Source organism: Microcaecilia unicolor, chromosome 3 (genome assembly GCF_901765095.1).
Source record: "Microcaecilia unicolor chromosome 3, aMicUni1.1, whole genome shotgun sequence".
Taxonomy (NCBI): domain Eukaryota; kingdom Metazoa; phylum Chordata; class Amphibia; order Gymnophiona; family Siphonopidae; genus Microcaecilia; species Microcaecilia unicolor.
This window is the reverse complement of record NC_044033.1, coordinates 203,087,993-203,109,673: the sequence shown is the minus strand read 5'-3', so window position 1 is coordinate 203,109,673 and position 21,681 is coordinate 203,087,993. Positions and strand designations below refer to the sequence as shown.

Below are 21,681 nucleotides of genomic sequence, written 5' to 3'. Positions count from 1 at the left end.
GAACGGCAGCTATGTGTAGGTGAAGCCTAGGTCCAGTCCCATGTGTTCCAGTTCAGTGTGACCAGTCTGGTGCGTTCCAGTCCTGTTTTGCCTTGTCTCTGGTTTGGAGGCGATTTTGCCTGCCACTGCCGCTCCACGGCAGGGGTCCAAGGGCTCACAACCCAGTGCCTCCGAGAGAAGCCTGACAGAATGCAAAGGCCATGAGCTCGGCGAAATCATCCTTCCAGCAGGGCTTCCTGCCCATGAATTTTTCCTCTGTTGGCAATCCGGGTCTCAGCCCGGGTGCCGCTCCTAGTTTGGATTTTGATCTTGACCCAGTTTCTGATCTTAATAGTTTTATCACGCTTCGTGATTACCGGGAACAACTTCTCTTTGATCCAGTATTAAAGAATACCCCTGAAGCTGCAGCGGAGAGAGAGCGTGTTTGGGTTCTCTGTAAACCCAGTCTCTTGCTATTGATCCTGCTACCATGCTCTTCGTGTACCGCTGCAGACTTCTCTTGGATCCAGCCCTGCGGGATACTCCTGCAGCTGACGCTGAAAGAAGGCGTTGTGAAACTCCCAAGCTCAGGGCTTATCAGCAGTTTGTGTGGCGCAGTCTGAGTTCCAGTGCCAGCCAAGATGCTGAATCCATGCCGAGTTGCAGCAGTGCCAGCCAAGATGCTGAGTCCGGATCAAGTTGCAGCATGCTGTCGGAGAGCCACCACGCCATACTGAACCGAGCCGCAGGGAGCCACGTGAGTCTGCGTTGATAATCCTGGGACACTGGAGACCATCGTCGAAGCATGGCAATCTGCAGAGGTCTCAAGTGCGCTCTCGCCCATGGCACTACCTCCAAAGTGGCCGTCATCTACCCCAGCAGCTGGACAAAGTCCCAAGCTCACGGGCGAGGCAGCTGCAGGAGCGGCGGACCTGATTCTGAAGCTTGCACCACCTTTGATCGGGTAGAAAAACAAACCCCGAGGCCGTGTCGAACCGGACCCCCAAATATTCGAGAGATTGAGAGGGGGGGGGATCAAGTGACTTTTGGGTATATTGACGACCCAGCCCAGAGATTGCAGTACTGAGACCACTTGCTCACTAGGTCCTGTTATTATACATATTGGGTGATGTTGTTCACTACCCATTATATCCTGTCTTCTCCTCCGCCCCCAACACCAGATACTTGTGATCGGACATCTATTTAGATCTCTGGTAGGGGCTTTCTATTTTGCGGTTGACCCCCCTACGCCACCGAGTGTTCGGAAGTGCATGGTGATCCCGCCAACTGTCCTCTTTCTTAATTGACTTTCTGCGCTGGAGATTACGTTGCACGAATCGTGAGTATATTTTTATTTACTGCATGTGTTACTATTAAGCTTTGCCGTTGTATACTTTCATGGCCTGTTAGATTAGCTCTAATTTAAATGTTTCATTTTACCAAATTTAGGATTAGGATTTTGTCCTCAATACACTGAGACACCTCTGTATGTGGGACAATTACTGTGTATGTGTATGAGTGTGGTTTTTCTTTTTCTATTCTGTCTGTGTGCTGTGACTTATGATTGGCTGCTGAAAGATTTATTTTTGGGTCTTTTATTCTGAAACCCTAAACAATTTCTTAACCGTGCACAATTTCAATGATTGGTTTTAAGTTTACTGTTTTAATTTTATGTCTATATGTTCCTGTGTGTCCTGCGGTAAATGGCATAAACTAAACCAGCCAGTTATTAAGGAATCATTTCTTTAGTTTTAAATTAGTGCTCTAAGGTGACTTTTGGGTATATTGACAACCCAGCCCAAAGATTGCAGTACTGAGACCACTATGGCTGTGGCCAGACGACTTTCGTCTGCCAAATTTGCTCTGATGAGCCAGTCATCGAGGTACGGGTGAACCCGGATACCCTGTCGCCTGAGAAAGGCAGCTACTACCACCATAACCTTGGAAAAGGTGCGGGGAGCTGTGGCGAGGCCAAAAGGCAAGGTCCGAAACTGGAAATGTTTTCCTAACACCGCAAACCGGAGAAACCGTTGATGTGGGAGCCAAATAGGTATGTGCAAGTAAGCTTCTTTTAGGTCCAGAGACATGAGAAATTCTCCTGGCTGTACCGCGGCAAGGAAGGAGCACAGGGTTTCCATGCGAAAAAGTCTCACTCTTAGAGTCTCGTTGACTGACCTTAAGTCAAGGATCGGTCGAAAAGACCTGCCTTTTCGAGGCACCACAAAGTAAACAGAGTAGCGACCGCAACCGCGTTCGGCGGGAGGCACAGGGATCACCGCTCCAAGGTGCAACAAGACTTGTAAGATCTCCTCTACCGCCGCCCATTTGACGGCAGTACTGCATCGGGACTCCACAAATACGTCTCTCACCGGGGCGCTGAATTACAATCAGTAACCTTCTCTGATCAGGTCCAGGACCCACTGATCAGAGATAATCTTTGTCCATTCCTCGAGAAAGAGGGAAAGACGTCCTCCTACTGCAGGAAATCGAGGAATGGACCGGCAAAGGGGCCGCCCCTGAACTCCAGGCCTTGAACCGGCCGCTGAGGAACGCTTGTCCGAGCGAAAGGAGTTCATCTGCTGAAAACGGGCATGTTGAGAAACCCCAGCAGAGCGCCCCGGGACGATACCTGCGAGCTTTACAGAAGCGAGGTCTGGAAGAGGAGGGCCACACAGAACCCTTGGAAGAAGGCCTCGGCCTATCCTCAGGTAAGCGCTGGGGTTTAGGGTCCCCCAGGTCTTTCATAATCTTCTCCAGCTCCTCTCCAAATAACAATTGGCCCCAAAAAGGAAGCTTCACCAGCCTGTGCTTAGAGGCCATGTCAGCCGCCCCATGCCGAAGCCATAGAAGGCGGCGGGCCACACCCGCCACAGACATCTGTTCAGCTAAAAATGACAAGGCCGACTCCATCTCGGTGCAACCTCAGAGAGGGACTCCGCACCATCAACAGGCTGGTCCACTGCCCGTTGTAACCAAGAAAGGCAAGCCCAGGCTGCATAGGAACTGCATATAGACGCCCTTAAGGCGAGGCCCGAGATTTCAAATGACCGTTTCAATGCGGATTCAAGCCGCCGGTCCTGTATATCTTTCAGGGCAACCCCTCCCTCTACAGGGAGGGTGGTCCTCTTAGTCACCGCCGTGACCAAGGCGTCCACTTTAGGCATCACCAAAGGGGCCAAGTGCTCCTCACTTAGAGGGTAAAGCTGACCCATAGCCCTGGCCACTTTCAAAGGTCCTTCGGGTTCAGACCATTGAGCTGAAATAAGCTCTTGGATGGAGTCATGCACAGGAAAAGCTCGAGCAGGCTTCTTAGTATTCGCCATCCTCGGATTACCAGAGGAGGCCTCGCCCTTGGCAGGATCATGAATCGAGAGAGCCTGCAAGGCGTCCAAAATGAGCGCTGGCAGCTCATCGTGGTGCAAAATCCTCACCGCAGTGGGATCATCCAGATCCAGTGGCAAACCGGCACTTTCCTCTGGCTGTTCAGACCATGAGGCCCTGCCAGAACCCTCAGAATCCACACCGCCTGAGCACCGGGGGGGGGGGGGGGGGGAGGAAGTGCGCCACTCTCCAACGGGGAATTTACCAGTCTATGTTTCGCGTCCTTCCAACGCTCGGGGGAATCAGCCAGCCCCGGGCCATTAACACCCGGGGGGGAAACCAGGTAGCAGCGCAGTGTCAAGACACGTGCGGCAGACCTCTTTTCAGCATGAAAGCTTTATGCATTAACAGCACAAATTCCGGGGAGAAAAACTCACCCTGACCCTCCGTCTCCGAATCAGGAGAAACGAGAACAAGAGCTCCTCTGGTAGCCTCTAACCGAGGCGTCCCCCTGCACTCAGACTCCTCCGCAACAGCGAGAGTCGAGGCGTGCGGCGCTTTCAAAATGGCGCCCGCTGCCAGCTCCATTGAGTGGAAAGAATCATCGCTCGCCATGCTCGTACCAGCTCTACCGTCTAAAGAGCACGTCTTACAGAGCCCAGCTGCTGATCTACGTTTACCACAATGGGAGCAGCGTTTAACTGCTTCAGCAGCCATTGTCCGGCCGGCATTATATAAGTAAAATGGCAGCTTCGCGCCAAAACTTACCCCGATCGGACCTCCCCAGAGGAGCTGGGCACCACTCTCACCTAAAAAGACAGAGTCAAACGAGCTCCGGTCAAGCTGCACGTGGAAAATAGCCTCAGAATAGCCACGCAGAACCAATGCGTATTTCTTTTTTTTTTTTAACGCTGTGAGGAAAGTTAGAGGCAGGCAGCAACAGAGGTACTCCGGTAGGCAGGGGGACGGGTAAGGCAGGGAAAGGGCAAACCTATATGCCTTCAAAGTGGGCACCACCAGCCACAACCCCTGCTTCAACTGGCAAAAGCACAGGAGCCACCCCAGACAGAATTTTTTCCAGGAGCTGATCAAGCTACGTCCACACCTGCTGGGAGATAGAGCAATACTGAAGGCAGATGGAGCTAGCCGTCCATAGAGCACTATGGTTTTTCAGTGTTCTCTATCTCCACCTGCTGGTAGGCGGACATAACCCATCAGTTAATGGATTCATCTGCTACTGATAAGGAAGTTTTGTATTGCAGAATGAATGCTTGTTGAAACCCTGATGCAGAGCTGTTGCTGGCTCGAAACGTGATTTGGTTGTTTTCTGAAATATAAGCAATTGGCATGATCAGATAAGGGCTAATATGATACAAGATTTTTGCACTCATTGTTGTAAAAATTGTTTTTTTAACGATACATTTATTTAGTGATTAACACAAGGAGTTTCTGGGTAATTATAATTTTGGAAGGCATTAGAGAAAGTGTCTGTATATTGGGAGACAGCCGTTTGCCTCACATACGATTACCCCAGATCGCAAAATATTCATCAGTGAAGAGAAGAAAGAATCTCTTAAAATGATATTGAAATATGTGAAATATTTATTGGATCTGTTTTTTGAAGAAGATTGCACCTATAATGTAGGCACGATCTCTGCCACTAGAATTCAATCAACAAATGTATAAAATACTACCTTAATATACCACTTGTCTTGTCAGGCATAGCAGAGACGTTCACAAAAATAATAAAAATATACCATCTATTTGTGTCCCCTTGTGACCCTGGGCAAGTCACTTAACCCTCCATTGTCCCAGGTACAAATAAGTACCAGTATATAATATGTAAACCGCTTTGTATTTAGTTGGAAAAACCACAGAAAGGCGGTATATTAAATCCCATTCCCTTTCCCCGTGAAATTACCTTAAAAATATACCATGGTGCACCGAGCCCAGCATCCAATCTCCAACAGCCACCAGTTCAGGTCCCTTGGGAATACCTAGCTAATTCCAATAAGAAAGTCTGCTCTGCCCCAGAAGACAAAAGTGAAGCCCACCAAATCTACCTAATAATTTTTTTATGGACTTTTGTCCTCCAGATATTTGTCCAAGCCTCTTAAAAAATAATAAATAAAATAAAACAGCTAATCCACATCTTTGGGCAACAAATTTCACAGCTTAGCTATTGCTTCCTATTTACCTGTTCCACATTACTCAGTGTTAAACCTCTATTACATCCCTATCTCAGTCATGTCTTAACCCAGTGGTTCCCAAACCTGGTCCTGGAGGCACCCCAGCCAGTCAGGTTTTCAGGATACCCACAATGAATATTCATGAGAGAGATTTGAATGCAGTGGAGGCAGTGCTTGCAAATCACTCTCATGAATATTCATTGTGGGTATCCTGAAAACCTGACTGGCTGGGGTGCCTCCAGGACCAGGTTTGGGAACCACTGCACTAGTCTATTCAAATCCTTCTTCATAATGTTAATTCCTTTATCATTTTTGGGAAACAGGAACTTCCCCCTCAATTCACAAGTCAAGAATCTTGGGATATTGTTAGACTCATCACTTACATAGATATAGATACGAGAATATCAATCAAAAAGCCCAATCATAACATTATCATGGCGTGGACCACTGTGGTAATGTTACAACTGGGCTACTGCAGTGCCCTGTACACTGGTCAAACCAGAAGTCAAACCAAAAAGAATTTGCACCAGCTCCAACAAATTCAAAATGCTGCAGCACGACTGACAGAAGGCTGCAAGAGCCATGACCACATCACACCCTTCCTGCAAAAGCTACACTGGCTACCAGTACCTTACAAGGCTACATTTAAAATTCCATGTTTGTTTGGGGTTTTTTTACATTTGTACCCCGCGCTTTCCCACTCATGGCAGGCTCAATGCGGCTTACATGGGGCAATGGAGAGTTAAGTGACTTGCCCAGAGTCACAAGGAGCTGCCTGTGCCAGGAATCGAACTCAGTTCCTCAGGACCAAAGTCCACCACCCTAACCACTAGGCCACTCCTCCACTCCTTGATTTTCAAGGTCCTCAGATAAGATGATCCAGAGTACGTAAAGAATATGTTAACCCTGAGCACACCTTTGAGACATCCATGGTCCTGTCAAGGAGCATCATTATCTGTCAAAAGAAACTGCACTATGTGATATCCACCAGCAAGCCTTCTCAGAAGTAGCTCCCACATATTCCCAGAAGAACTATTAACTCCAGACCACCTGTATTTCAGGAAGCAGGTGAAAGCCTGTCTCTTCCCCTAAGCCACATGTGGTGACAGGCTATCCACTCACTCCGCACCTGGATTGGCTTAGACCAGTTCCTCATATCTTGTTTAACTGTACATAAAGTTTAGCCATTAGCCAGACTTATTGTTCATGTTCTATTACCAAACAAAATATGGGGAGGAAAAAGCCTCAGATAGTGCAGGACACTGAAATTCAGTCTTTTTATAATAAACCTGCTGCATCGATCACTGGCATAAAAACCTCTCCCGATATCAACTGAAACCACTTAATTTTTTTACAATTTTATATATTTTTAAAATTTTTAAATGTTTCAAGATTAAATTTCTCAAAAACAACTACTAAGCTCAGATGTGGCGTGTCATAGCCACAATAAATTTACCAAGTCCCATTGCAAATTAGACACATGCCCTAGTTACTTATTAAAAACTGCCCCTCAACGTTTCATAACAGACCTCACCACCTACTTAAATTACATGCTTCAACATGGATTTTTTCCTATGGACAAAGGCAATATACTACTCACACCTATCCCCAAAGACCTGAAGAAAAAATTAAATGATATAACTAATTATCGCCCAGTTGCTTCCATCCCTCTTGTAGTCAAGCTAATGGAAAGGCTTGTTACTAAACAACTTACCGATTATTTAAACAATTTTTCATTTTTACATGCATCTCAATCTGGATTCCGTACTAACCACAGTACTGAAACAGTACTTATAACACTTCTAACTAAATTCAAACAAACAATTGCAGTTGGCAGTAATGTTCTCCTCCTACAATTCGACATGTCCAGTGCGTTTGGTATGGTTAGCCATGATATTCTACTGAACATTCTGGAATATTTCGGAATTGGAGGAAATGTTTTGAATTGGTTCCGTAGCTTCCTAACTGCAAGAACTTACCAAATAATATTTCAAAATCGATATCATCACCATGGAAACCTGAATGTGGAGTACCTCAAGGATCCCCACTTTCACCAATCCTCTTTAATTCGATGATGTTACCATTGGCTAAATCACTATCCGACCAAGGCTTAAACCCATACATTTATGGAGATGATGTTACGATATATATCCCGTTTAAAAATGACTTATCAGAAATCACAAATAAAATCAACCATAGCTTCCAAATAATGAATTCATGGGCGGATGCATTCCAATTGAAACTTAATGCAGAAAAGACACAATGCCTTATCCTTTCGTCACAATACAATAGAACTAATTACACCAACATAAACATACCAAATCACACTCTTCCTGTTGCAGACACCCTGAAACTCCTGGGAGTCACAATTGACCATAACCTTACTTTAGACAGTCATGTGAAAAATGTAACAAAGAAGATGTTCCATGCAATGTGGAAGCTAAAAAGAGTGAAACCTTTCTTCCCAAGGGAGGTATTCCGTAATTTGGTGCAATCACTTGTATCGAGTCATTTGGACTATTGCAATTCCATCTATGCCGGATGTAGAGCCCAAATTATTAAGAGACTCCAGACAGTCCAAAATACTGCAGCCAGATTCATATTTGGAAAAGTGAAATATGAAAGCGCCAGATCCCTTAGGAAACAATTACACTGGCTCCCACTAACAGACCAAATTACATTCAAAATCTGCACCCTGGCTACTACTACTGCTATTAGCATTTATATAGCGCTACCAGACGCACGCAGTGCTGAACAATTGACATAGGGAGACAGTCCCTGCTCAAAGAGCTTACAATCTAGGTCATAAAATCATCCACGGAGAGGCCCCGATTTATATGTCAGACCTTATAGACCTACCAACAAGAAACACAAAATGTTCTTCACGTACTTTCTTAAACCTCCATTACCCTAACTGTAAGGGACTTAAATACAAATTATATGCATCCAGCTTCTTCTACATCTGCGAGCAATGTTGGAATGCACTAACAAATGCCTTAAAAACAACACACGATCTGACAGCCTTCCGGAGGTCACTGAAAACTAACTTATTCAACGAGACTTATAATAAGAATCCTTCATAAAAGACTCATTACCACATCTGTATTAGAACTAATCAACATTGAACTCCTTAATTTGGTTACTTTAATCATACTGTTATTATTTAATGCTACACTTTATCCTACATTTTGCATATCTGATATGTATTAACTATTTCTTTACTTCTAATTTTCTTGATATCTTATGTACCTTAATTGAAACAATACTCTGTTCTTCTCATTCCGTTAATGACAATTGTCATTGAGGCATAATGTAAGCCACATTGAGCCTGCAAAGTGGTGTAAGAATGTGGGCTACAAATGCAGCAAATAAATAAATAGCAGCTGTATCATTCACCCTGATGGTGAATGATACAGTGTTTTTATGCCAATGATCGCAGCAGGTTTATTTAAAAAAAAAAAGTGCAGGCCATCGAAATTCAGTCTGAGGCTTTTTGCTCCCCGTTTTTTTAGATGTAGTTTGATAATAAAACATGAACAATAAGTCTGGATAATACTAAAAAGCTGAACACAGTATCTGTGAAGTGAGATATGATATTGTTTATTTGGAAAACTTCACTCCATCCATCTATTGATTTTGACAATCTTTGTGCTATCTTTTCCCCCCTATATATCTCAATTGCACTTACCCCTCAGTTACACATTCAAAAATTTCATTGTATTGTACAATCAGAATTAGCATCATATCTCTGTTAATTAAATGTTTTAATGTGTGCCAATTAAGTGTCTAATTTGTACCTATATGTTAGATGAATTTTCTTCCATACTACCTATTATGGTATCATTCAAATTCTGCTAGCATTTAAAGTTTTATTTAGATTTGCTAATCCCCCAGCTGGGAATATCATCCAAGTGGCTTACAATATAATCAATGTTAAGATTACTGTATAACGCATACAGACAATTATGACAGTGAGGAAAGGGGGAGGAACTGTTATATAATAGTGTTCCAGTGCTGTTAAGCATTTATAATTCCAATACTGTACCATGTTAACTATTACTAGAATTCAATTTGCCTTCTCCGAGTTTACCTCATTGACTGAATTTATTAAATTCCATCATTTTACTGCCGTTAGCAAAAGTTTTATGTCAAGGTGTACATTGCCTTAAATGATTAATAAATCTCAATAATATGTTTTATTGCCCCATTACACTTTCTAGTTAACATAATAGCCATACTGGGTCAAACCAATGGTCCATCTAGGCCAGTATCTTGCTTCCAGCAGTGGCCAATCCAGGTTACAAGTACCTGACAGAAACCCAAATTGTAGCAAGATGCCACACTACCAATCCTGGGATAAGTACTGGCTTTCTCCATGTCTGGCTTAATACCATATTATGGATGTTTCCTCCAGTAACTTGTCCAACCCTTATGCAGTACATTAAACCAACCATTGCTCCTTCCAGATTTCTGCAATCACAGACTCTAATCTGAGCCAGTGCAAACTGGCACTGCATGAGAACAGACTTCCTTCCATCAAGGGCTGCATATACAGCCTCCCAAGCACCCCCACCACACATTCTTACACAGAGCCACATAGAGAATTGCCATTGAGTTGACCCAAGCAGCTTTTGTCATGTCTATAAAATCTCCCTTCCCCAACTGTACACAGGATAGAAGCTTCAACCTACACTTTCTTCACTCACTGAGTGCACTGCCATGGTACCTACATACAGGAAACACACTAACAGAAACAAATCTATGACAGCACTTTTCATTGGTGCAAGAAGGACCACGTGATGTAAGATATAAAGATCAATAGGAGAATAAAATAAAGTACTGCCCAGGCAATAGTCTGTCCAGCAGATGCCTGCCAGGTACCAAGCCAGAGAAGCTTTCATCCAGCAGCAAACACATGCTATTACACCTGCTCAATAGTGAAGAATATACCAGCACCTAGGGGACAGATATTGATCGCCAAATCCAATTGAACACTCCAGTCAATCAGTAGCTCACCCTTCAGAGGCAACATATTTCCTCCAGTAGCTGCTGCAGCGCCCAGACACCTAATCTCTCCATCTATTCTGAATATACAAGTCACAGCTGATCTTACAGCTGCAAGATGCTGTCCACCTCCCTCAACCCCAAGGGGAGGGGGGGACAGTCAGAAGCCCCCTTGTGGGGCGGGGAACCCCGATCTTCATCCCATCCCTTGCACCCTGCCAGGGCCAGTCAATTACAGTCTGGGTTTGTGCTCCCCATCCACGGATGAGGAGTGGGGTGAATCCTAATTACCCCCCTCCCCCCCGGGACACATAAGCACCCTGTCTGCTGCTGTTATTAACGGCCCCTACTCCACACACACTCCCCCTTGTGATTAAAGTGGGAGAGAGGAAAGAAGCCGGTATGAAGGAACCTGCAGGGCCTGCTGCAGCGCCTCAGCCTCCTCCGGGCACAATAGAGCAGCCCGGACCGAGTCTCCTCTCCCACCCTCCCCCACCCCCCGCTTTGTCTAGGCCAACCCCACCCCCCAAGAGACACTCACAGTGAGCCGCCACCGCCGCCGTTACCGTTGCCACCTCCTCCTCCTCCTCCGTCCCGCCTCGCTCAGCAGGCCGGGGCCTCCTCCGCCGCAGCCGGAGCTCTGGGTGCATTGTCCCTTTAAGTGCCGCCCGGCCTCCCCCCTCCGCCCCGCCCCGTCCCGTCAGGCCTGGCTCGCGCACCGCCCCTCCCGCGCTAGCGCGCCCGCTCGAGCCACTCCGCCGTCGTCGTTCTTCTTCTCTTCTGTGCGTCTCACTCTCTCTTCTCTCTGTGTCCCCGGCCAGAACAGAAGGGGGAGGGGAGCGCGCCGCCCGCCAATGACGTCAGCGCGACGCGACCGCCCCTGCGCCGCCGCCATTTTGGAAAGTGGCAGGAAAGGCCAGGCGGAAAGAAGGGAAGAAGGGAGAAAAGTGGCGGGAGATCGCTGTGTTGGTGGACGGGTCGGAGCGGCTCTGATTTCAGTCAGAGGTCGGGACCAGATGGTTGCCCTTTGGCCTTTTGTTTATTTGTTTTGCGCCAGCAGAGCACTGTCAGGTGTTCTTTTCTTCCGTACTTGGGCATATGGGAAACAAAACTGAAAGTAAATACGTTTAAGATGTGGAGGAAGCTTCGGTGCATGTGTGGTGCCTTCACATAGCTGTCTGGCTTGGGAATGTGCAAGCAGTCAAAGTCTCAGAGGCTGAGCTACCAAGTTACCCAGTTCCAAGAGGGATATTTCGGGCCAGATCTGTCATTCTAACAAACCTATTAGGACCTGCAAGGGTACAACCAGGGACCATAAATCCTACACTATTTTGGGGTGTAAATTCTAAAGCAGGATTTGGCAGCTGTAAAGCATCTTATACATGCAAGGATGAGGGTTTCTGAGCAGCATTGGGGTGTAAATTCTAAAGCAGGATTTGGCAGCTGTAAAGCATATTATAAATGCAAGGATGAGGGTTCCTGAGCAGCATTGGGGTGTAAATTCTAAAGCAGGATTTGGCAGCTGTAAAGCATCTTATACATGCAAGGATGAGGGTTTCTGAGCAGCATTGGGGTGTAAATTCTAAAGCAGGATTTGGCAGCTGTAAAGCATATTATAAATGCAAGGATGAGGGTTCCTGAGCAGTATTGGGTGTAAATTCTAAAGCAAGATTTGGCAGCTGTAAAGCATCTTATATATGCATCAGTAGCATCCACACGTATGCCTGTTCTAAATACACCCTGTGGCAAGGTTTCCCAAACTGAGTCACGACCAGGGCAGGCCCTACATAAACAAAAGAAACAGAAAACTACAGCAGATAAAGCCCATATGGCCTATAGTCTGCCTATTCACATAATCTACTATCCCTTTCTCTCCCTTAGAGATCCTACGTGCTTGTCATATCTCATTACTGTCATACTGGATTCTATATATGGTGTCCAAAGTTGTGAACCCAACTGTAGGCGTGCATCTCATATGGGTACGCAAATAAATTAGATATTGAGCTCTGAACTATCAATAATTGGGCGCTAACAACTAATTAATGATGTTAATTGGCACTCATTAAAATTCGCACACATCTGGATGCGCATTATTCTGTAAGGCACAGCACCTAAGTCCCATGGTGGGCGTATGTCAAAAGGGGACTTGGCCATGTGCAGGTCAGGGGCATTCCAAAAAGTTGCACGTGGAATTACAGAATTCTGCCTAACCACGCCTAACTTGGACCCTTTGAAGACTACGTGAATGGTTTCATGTCAGAGAATATCTGTGAGAAAATATTCAGCTCCGTCGTAATATCCAGGACATGTCGAACCAACACTTCTAAAGCAAACATCACTAGCTTCTTGCTTTGCCTTCACCAGGAAGAGGAGAATCCTAGAGGCTGAGAAGCAAGGGTTAACCCTCCTCGTAAGTCTTCTGGGGACAGGGAAATACCTAATGTATCTGAATGCAATTTGCCTTCAGTTGCTACTGAACAGGCAGAAAATAAATCCAAATTCTAATATCAAATGGATAGAAGAAGATGGTATAAAGATAAGAAAATGCCACTGAAGTCTGTGGAGTTACATGATGTAAGGAAATATATTTACATAGTAACATACATAGTAGATGACGGCAGAGAAAGACCTGCATTGTCCATCCAGTCTGCCCAACAAGAGAAACTCATATGTGCTACTTTTTGTGTATACCTGACCTTGATTTGTATCTGCCATTTCAGGTCATAGACCATAGAAGTCTACCCAGCACTAGCCACGCCTCCCAACCACTAGCCACGCCTCCCACCACCAGCTCTGCCACCCAATCTCCGCTACGCTTCTGAGGATCCATTCCTTCTGAACAGGATTCCTTTATGTTTATCCCACGCATTTTTGAATTCCGTTACCGTTTTCATCTCCACCACCTCCCGCGGGAGGGCATTCCAAGTATCCACCACTCTTTCTGTGAAAAAATACTTCCTGACATTTTTCTTTAGTCTGCCCCCCTTCAATCTCATTTTATGTCCTCTAGTTCTACCGCCTTCCCATCTACGGAAAAGGTTCATTTGCGGATTAATACCTTTCAAATATTTGAGTGTCTGTATCATATCACCCCTGTTTCTCCTTTCCTCCAGGGTATACATGTTCAAGTCAGCAAGTCTCTCCTCATACGTCTTGTAATGCAAATCCCATACCATTCTTACAGCTTTTCTTTGCACCACATCAATTCTTTTTACATCCTTAGCAGGATAAAGCCTCCAAAACTGAACACAATATATATACTTTGGCCTGGATTTCGGCTGAGATTTCTGTTGTGGAGAGGTAGATCTGGGAGTCATCAGCATAAAGATGATACTGAAAACCATGGAATGAGATCAGAGTACCAAGGGAAGAAGTATAGATGGAGAAAAGAAGAGGTCCCAGGACAGATCCCTGAGGTACACCAACTGACAGTGGGATAGAAGTAGAGGAGGATCCGCTAGAGTATACACTAAAGGTACCCTGGGAGAGATAAGAAGAAAACCATGAAAGAACAGAGCCCTGAAATCCAAAGTGAGGATAGCGTATCAAGGAGTAGACTGTGATCAACAGTGTCAAAAGCAGCAGATAGATCAAGAAGGATGAGGCTAGAATAGAGACCTTTGGATCTGGCCAGGAACAGATCATTGGAGACTTTAGCAAGCGCTGTTTCAGTTGAATGAAGGGGGCGAAAGCCAGATTGAAGTGGATCAAGAATAGCTTGAGATGAAAGAAAGTCAAGGCAACAGCGGTGAATAGCATGGTGCCCTGGATTGGCCTCTGTTGGAAACAGAATACTGGGTTTGATGTACCTTTGCTGTGACCCAGTATTGCACTTCTTATGCTCTTATGTTCTGTTTAATGGATTAAAAAAAAGTATGTGATGATGGTGCCCCTAATTCTGATGAAGCATATTCTCGAAGGGACATAATTCATCTGAAGTCCTTTATCACTATAATGGCCAAAATTGAAACCAATTTGAAGAATATGTTGTGGTTAATTTTTTATTTTTGGTTGATTTAGATGGTTTGGAGAAACAGTACCTCCGGTGAAAATGTATCCTAAACATGCTTATGTTAACCTCTGTGGGAGTGAGAGAGAGAGAAAAGTACTTCCATACCTATATCAAAGAAAATTATGCAGATAAATAAAATTTATACCAGAAGTTGCTGTATTAGGTCATCATCAAAGGTAAGGTTCCCAAATAGCATTCCCAAATGTCGAAATAGACTTGCAGTTTTTTTTTAATCTAATGATAATGAGTATCTGAAGGGAAAGGTAATTTTCTGAACAAAAATATATCAAGAGTGAATGTGGAGAAAAAGGCTGCAATTAACCTTTTAGTAGCTAAATGTGCCCTAAACATTCTCTGTTTCAATACTGACATTCTCCAGAGCTTTTCATTTAAGGACATCACCACTGATGTTACTCTTGAGAAAGAAACTGTTTTGGGGCCCTTTTTACAAAGGTGCACTAGTGTTTTTAGCGCATGCGAAAAATAAGTGTGCAATAAATGCTAGAGACGGCCATATATTCCTGTGGGTGTCTCTAGCGTTTAGCACACCTTTTTTAAAAGACCCCCTTATTCTTTACTGTTGAAATTAATTTGATATACAAACAAATTTACTGCAAGTTGTACTGCATCCACTGAGTTGCATCAAGTATCACATTTTCACACATACCATTAAGAAATTGTCGAAGAAACTATGCTAGTTATAAACTATTCTGTAAGGCAAACAGACATATTGCAAGGTATGTTTTAAATTATTATTCTATTAAAAATAAAGTTGTTTAGATTTTGCTCACACCTTTTTCAGTAGTACATTCAGGTACACTAGCAGGCTTGTTTTTGAAAGAGAAGGACACCCATCGTTCAACACAAATCGCAAGATGGGCGTCCTCACAGGGTCGCCCAAATCGGTATAATGGAAAGCCAATTTTGGGCATCCCCAACTGCTTTCCGTCGCAGGGACGACCAAAGTTCCCAGGGTCGTGTCGGAGGCGTAGAGAAGGCGGGACTGGGGCATGCCTAATACATAGGCGTCCTCGACCCATAATGGAAAAGGCATTCCTGATGAACACTTGGACGACTTTACCTGGTCCTTTTTTATTACGACCAAGCCACAAAAAGGTACTTGAACTACTACTACTATAAATCACTTTTATAGCGCTACCAGTCGTACGCAGCGCTTTACAATTGAACATGAAAAGAAAGACAGTCCCTGCTCAAAAGAGCTTACAATCTAAATCAGGACAAACAAACAGGACCAAAAAGGATAAGGGAAGGACAGACAGAAGGACACATAAGGATAAAATAAAAGTTACAAGTCAGGAGTCGAAAGCAGCATCAAACGGGTAGGCCTTTAACCTGGATTTGAAGGCTGCGAGGGATGGAGCTAGACGTAATGGCTCAGGAAGCCTATTCCAGGCATAAGGTGCGGCGAGATAGAAGGAGCAGAGTCTGGAGGGAATCGGGGATCACCGCCCCTTACTCCCCCAATGGTCACTAACCCCCTCCCACCCTCAACAAAAAAAATTTTAATATTTTTTGCCAGCCTCAAATATCATACCCAGATCCATGACAGCAGTATGCAGGTCCCTGAAGCAGTTTTAGTGAACCCAGGCCCATCCCCCCCCCCCCACTACCTGTTACACTTGTGGTGGTAAATGTGAACCCTCCAAAACCCACTGTACCCACATCTAGGTGCCTCCCTTCACCCATAAGGGCTATGGTAGTGGTGTACAGTTGTGGGGAGTAGGTTTTGGGGGGCTCAGCACACAAGGTAAAGGAGCTTTGTACCTGGGAGCTTTTTCTGAAGTCCACTGCAGTGCCCCCTAGGTTGCCCAGTTGGTGTCCTGACATGTGAGGGGGACCAGTTCACTACGAATGCTGGCTCTTCCCACGACCAAAGGACTTGGATTTGGTCGTTTCCAAGATGTGCATCCTTAGTTTCCATTATTGCTGAAAATCAGAAACGACCAAGTCTAAGGACGACCATCTCTAGGGACGACCTAAATGTTAAGATTTGGGTGTCCCCGACCGTATTATCGAAACGAAAGATGGCCGCCCATCTTGTTTCGATAATAAGGGTTTCCCTGCCCCTTCACCGAGACGTTCTGCGAGGACGTCCTCAGGAAAACTTGGGCACCCCTTTCGATTATGCCCCTCCACGTACCTCCCTGGAGGGCTCACAACATTTTGTACCTGAGACAATGGAAGATTAAATAACTTATCCAAGATTACAAGAAGTAGTAAATGGAATTTGAACTGGTCATCCCTGGCTAACAAGCCTGGTGCTCGTACCACTAGACAACTCCTCCACTATTTCTCCCAGATTCTATTTTTGATGACTAAAGTTGCGCTTGCAAAGTGGCCAATTTACATGTGTAACATAACTGTTTAACAAGCCAAGCAATTACCAGCACTAATTGACACTAAATAGAATTTACATGTGCAACTTTCTAAGTGTATTCTGTAATGTGGTGCACATAAATTCTAATGTGCAGATCTCAGAAGGGGGCGTGGCCATGGGAGGGGCATGGGCGTTTCTAAAAATTACGTGCACTGTTATATGCCTGATCCGCACCTAAGTTCGGTGCTGGCATTTACACCGGGCTTTAGTTGGTACAGATGGTTGTGCTTCAGTTTTAGTCGCGGGGATGGGTACTACGCGTATTCTATAAACCGTGCCTAACTTTAGGTGAGGTTTATAGAATAGCGCTGAGTGCATTTTTTTTTAGACGCCATTTATTGAATCCAGTCCTATATGTATACTATGGATCACGTGATGGACTGAGAGAGAGAGCAGACGTGTCTTGGCTTTCTCCTGGGTTAGCCCCCCCTCTTAAATCCACTAGAAACAACAAAATTCGGGAACGAACGAATCCTGGGCACTACTCAACAACAAAGTTTATGGACCACTTTGTAGTGCGCGAACAGAGGGTGATGTCGACCAGGACAGCAAAGAAAGAGGCCGAAAAACAACGCGGGCAGGGAGAGAACAAGATGGCGGCGAGCCCAAAGCCAGACGGTGTTCCAGCATTTACCCCAGCTCAGCTGTCTCAACTAACAGAAGCAGTACAATCTGCCCTGGCACCGCAGTTTTCTAAGCTTTCCAAACAAATAGCGGGAATAGAAACGCGCTTGGATGAAACGACCCGAAGGACCGGGGAATTAGAAGTGCGAGTTTCTGAAATTGAAGATACTGAGTCAGCTAAGGCGTCCGAGATAAAAGACCTGCAACGCGAGCTTGGAGCTCTTACTCAGCATATTGACGATCTAGGAGGTCGAACCTCCGAATCATTGGAGTACCTGAGTCGGTTCCGGACCGCTCCCTCTCCTTTCAGCTCGAGCGCTGGCTCAAGTCAGAATTCGCACTCTGATAGTGTAGGGCCGTTGTGCCTGGAGCGCGCGCACCGATTGGGGAAGCGGAACAATACAGGAACAAGGCCAAGGGCTGTAATTGTAAAGGTACACAATTTTGTGCATAAGGAAGAAATCTTGAGAGGGGCCCGATCGAAGTGGGCCACATTGACCTTTGAAGGCTCACCCATAAAAGTATTCCAAGACTATTCCATAGCAGTGCAAGAGAGGCGGCGGGGCTTTGGGCCTATCTGCCGACGTTTGGTAACTGACAAACAAAGATTTATGCTACTATACCCAGCACTACTAAAGGTGCAAATTGACGGCATGTGGAGAACTTTTGCAACGCCACAAGAAGCACAACAAGGACTAAAATATGATAACTCCATGGACTCAGAACAAGGCTGAGGATTCAGAGCACGTGGTAGACAAACCAACAGAGCCTGCATTTGAAACGGGCGCTTCTGCTGAAAGGGAGCGCATCTAAAATGCAGGACATTGAGTTAAGTTCACTAAAATTCTGGTTTATATATGTTGTTCATGTAAGTTTGATTTCAACTAATAATATGTGCAGATATGTTATATACACGTAGAGGTTTCGTTCCTTAAGATATGGTTCAAGGTGGGGGGGGCAGCTCACCATCATTAGATCTACACTCCCCCAACCGTTGACCGGGAAGGAGAGTGAGGGGTTAATGGAAGGGAAGTATGGAGGGTTGGGCGGGCAGGGAATGGAAGGGAGGGAAGGAAGGAGGGGGGAGAAGGGGGGGAAGTAGGGAAGGGAGAAAGAGGATAAAATGCAAGGCACACAGGGCGAAGTTTAAGGAATGTGGACCCATTGTGGAAGATAGATATAGGTCATACAAAAATAAAAAAGGGATTGTAGGACTATTGAGACAGCAAGAATGCACGGAATCTGGTGATGGGAAGGGGAGAGTGGCCACGGTGAGCTGGGCACTGGGGGCTAAATTAAAAAGAAAGAACCTAACAGTTAGACACCTGATCCCAAAACATCCCTAAGGCTGCGGCAACTAGGTTCCTGACGTGGAACTTGGGAGGCATCACGTCCCCAATAAAAAGGACTAAGATCCTGGCAGCTTTAAAGCGGCATAAAGCAGACGTAGCCTGCCTGCAAGAAACGCGATTAACCCCAGAGGAACACCAAAAACTAAAGCGAGGCTGGGTGGGAGAAGTGCATGCTACATCAGCTGAGGGAAGAAAACGAGGAGTAGCGATTTTAATTCGCAAAGGCCTAGTGGCTAAATCCCAATTAATAGCCAGTGACCCACAGGGGGGATTCATAATTATCCGATTATGGTTACATCACAAAGAATATTTGGTAGTGGCGGTATATGGACCAAATTTGTATAATAAGGCCTTCTATGATCAGATAATACAAACATGCATACTTTATAGATCCCTCCCATTGTTAGTTTTGGGTGACTTTAATCTAGTAGCGGACCCAACGCTAGATTGCTCAACGCCTAGACGTGCAGCGCGGGGGGGAACTGGCGCCAGAGCTCTGCATCACTTCATGCAAGAGCTCCATATTGTAGATACATGGCGGACACTACATCCAGAAGAGCGGGAATATACGCATTTGTCAAGAGCGCATGGCACTTTTTCTAGAATAGATTACATTCTAATAGACAAAAAAATATTCTCCCAAGTGGAGGTAGTGGAAATAGGACCAGAAGAGGTAACAGATCACGCGATGGTGTGGGTAGACCTGAAAGTAACAGAGAAAGGTCACGGTGCTGTGGGGTGGTGGTTCCCGTCCTATCTAACCTTGAACAGAGACTTTCAAAGTTATGCGCAAGGGAAATGGGCAGAGTTTGCAGAGCTTAACTCAGAATATAAGGACCGCCCTGCTATTTTCTGGCCAGCAGCAAAAGCAGTTATACGAGGCAACATTATTGCATACACAGCAAGACGAGAAAGCAGACTAACGGGGGCCATAGTCAATCTGGAGAAAAAGCTCCAAAAAGCGAAGCGTAGATTTATCCAAACTCCTAGCACCCAACATAAAGAACAAATGCAAACTGCCCAAATAGCATTAAACACCATGCTTCAGGAGAGAGCTACCAAGACAATATTTAGGAAATACAAACTCCAGAGGTTTGGAAACAGAACAGGGACACTACTGGCGAGCTTGGTCAAGCACAAGGGAGGTCCCCATGTAATAACAGCGGTAAGGAACAGAAAGGGAGAGATACAACATAAAAGAGAGAACATAGCACAGGTTTTCCAAGAGTTCTTTAGTTCAATGTATAAGCAGGGACTCCCACCAGATACAGAAGCCATTCATAACTACCTCCGAAAAGCAGGTATGGAACAACTGACGAGTGAGGAGGCAAGGGCCTTAGAAATCCCTATGTCAGGGAAAGAGCTGCACGAAATTATTAAATCTTTGCCCCTACACTCAGCTCCTGGCCCTGATGGCTATACAAGTGAGTTTTATAAAATCCTGGGACCCATGGTAACAGGAGCCCTTCAGGACTATTTTGAAGAGGTGATGCGTCAGCAAGAGTTCCCAACACATGCGAACGAGGCACTCATAACCCTACTTTTAAAACCAGGGAGACCAGATACACAAGCGGACTCCTACAGGCCAATCTCCTTAATAAACGTTGATGTTAAAATCTTGGCCAAATTGCTCTCTAATAGACTCCATACATATCTTTCCTGCTTAATAAACTCAGCCCAGGTAGGGTTTGTTCGCAACCGACAATCAGTAGTTAATGTGAGGCGACTACTACTAGCAATGGGACACTGCCAACATTCAAAGACTCAATCAGTGCTAGTTAGCTTAGATGCCGAGAAGGCTTTTGACTCTGTAGACTGGGATTACTTGTTTGAGGTACTTTATTTCCTTGGGATTCGGGGATGGGTACAACGGGCGATTCAGGCCTTATATACTCACCCAACAGCTGCAGTGCTAGTGAATGGAGCTTGCACACCACAATTCCCCATAGCACGAGGAACCAGGCAGGGATGCCCCCTCTCCCCCGTGCTGTTCCTATTGGCGATCGAACCTCTGTTGAGGACCCTAGTTAGGGAACCAGATATTCCCGGGGTGGAGGTGGGAGGGGACAATGTTAAGGTGATGGCCTTTGCAGATGATCTTTTGATAGTGACCCGAAACGTCAGTCTCCAATCAGCACTGCAGCGTTACTTCCTTGAAGCACATGGCCACGGAGGAAGACGAAATATGGAGATTGCGGGTCGGACCTCGGCTGGCGGGGGTTGGGGCCCCCCGCCAGCAAAAGTAAGCAGCGGGGGAGGGTTGACGGCGGGGAGGGGGGCCAGGGCGAAATCTGCAGGGGCCCAGGCCCCTGTGGCCCCACGCAGATACGCCCCTGCTCTAATGTCCCCAGGTTATTGTCAGAAACGATAACAAAGCTGGCACGATGGCAAGGGCTACCCATTTCACTGTTAGGACGCCTAGCTTTATACAACATGATGGTAATACCATGTTGGTTATATGTATTTCAAATGTTACCAATATACTTGAAAGGTATAGATGAAAAAAAGTTGACTATTGCCCTGACAAAATTTCTGTGGAGAGGGAAGAAACCCAGGTTATCTTTGGACATGGTAAGCTCCCCAAGAGAGTATGGCGGATTAGGACTGTTGAACATCAGATCATTAACCATAGCCTGTGCTATGAGACATTTAAATGACTGGTTTAGAAACTCTACAGATTTTTCAGCAACAAAAATTGAACTGGAGTTGTGCAACCCATACCATTTCAGCAGTTTACTCCATGGATTACAATGCAACATATCACCAACATTGGAGATATCTCACATCTTGCCTACTGCCCAA

General features: G+C 45.4%; 1 protein-coding gene across 1 annotated transcript in view; it reads right to left on the bottom strand.

The window, feature by feature from the left end:
* Nucleotides 1-11,122, bottom strand: part of LOC115466126 — a 74,754-nt gene extending 63,632 nt beyond the window's left edge. Inside the window, exon 1 of the mRNA XM_030197174.1 lies at nucleotides 11,035-11,122. The gene's annotated coding sequence lies outside the window, so the exon portion shown is untranslated. The remainder of the gene's footprint in view (nucleotides 1-11,034) is intronic.
* Nucleotides 11,123-21,681: the final 10,559 nt, after the last annotated feature.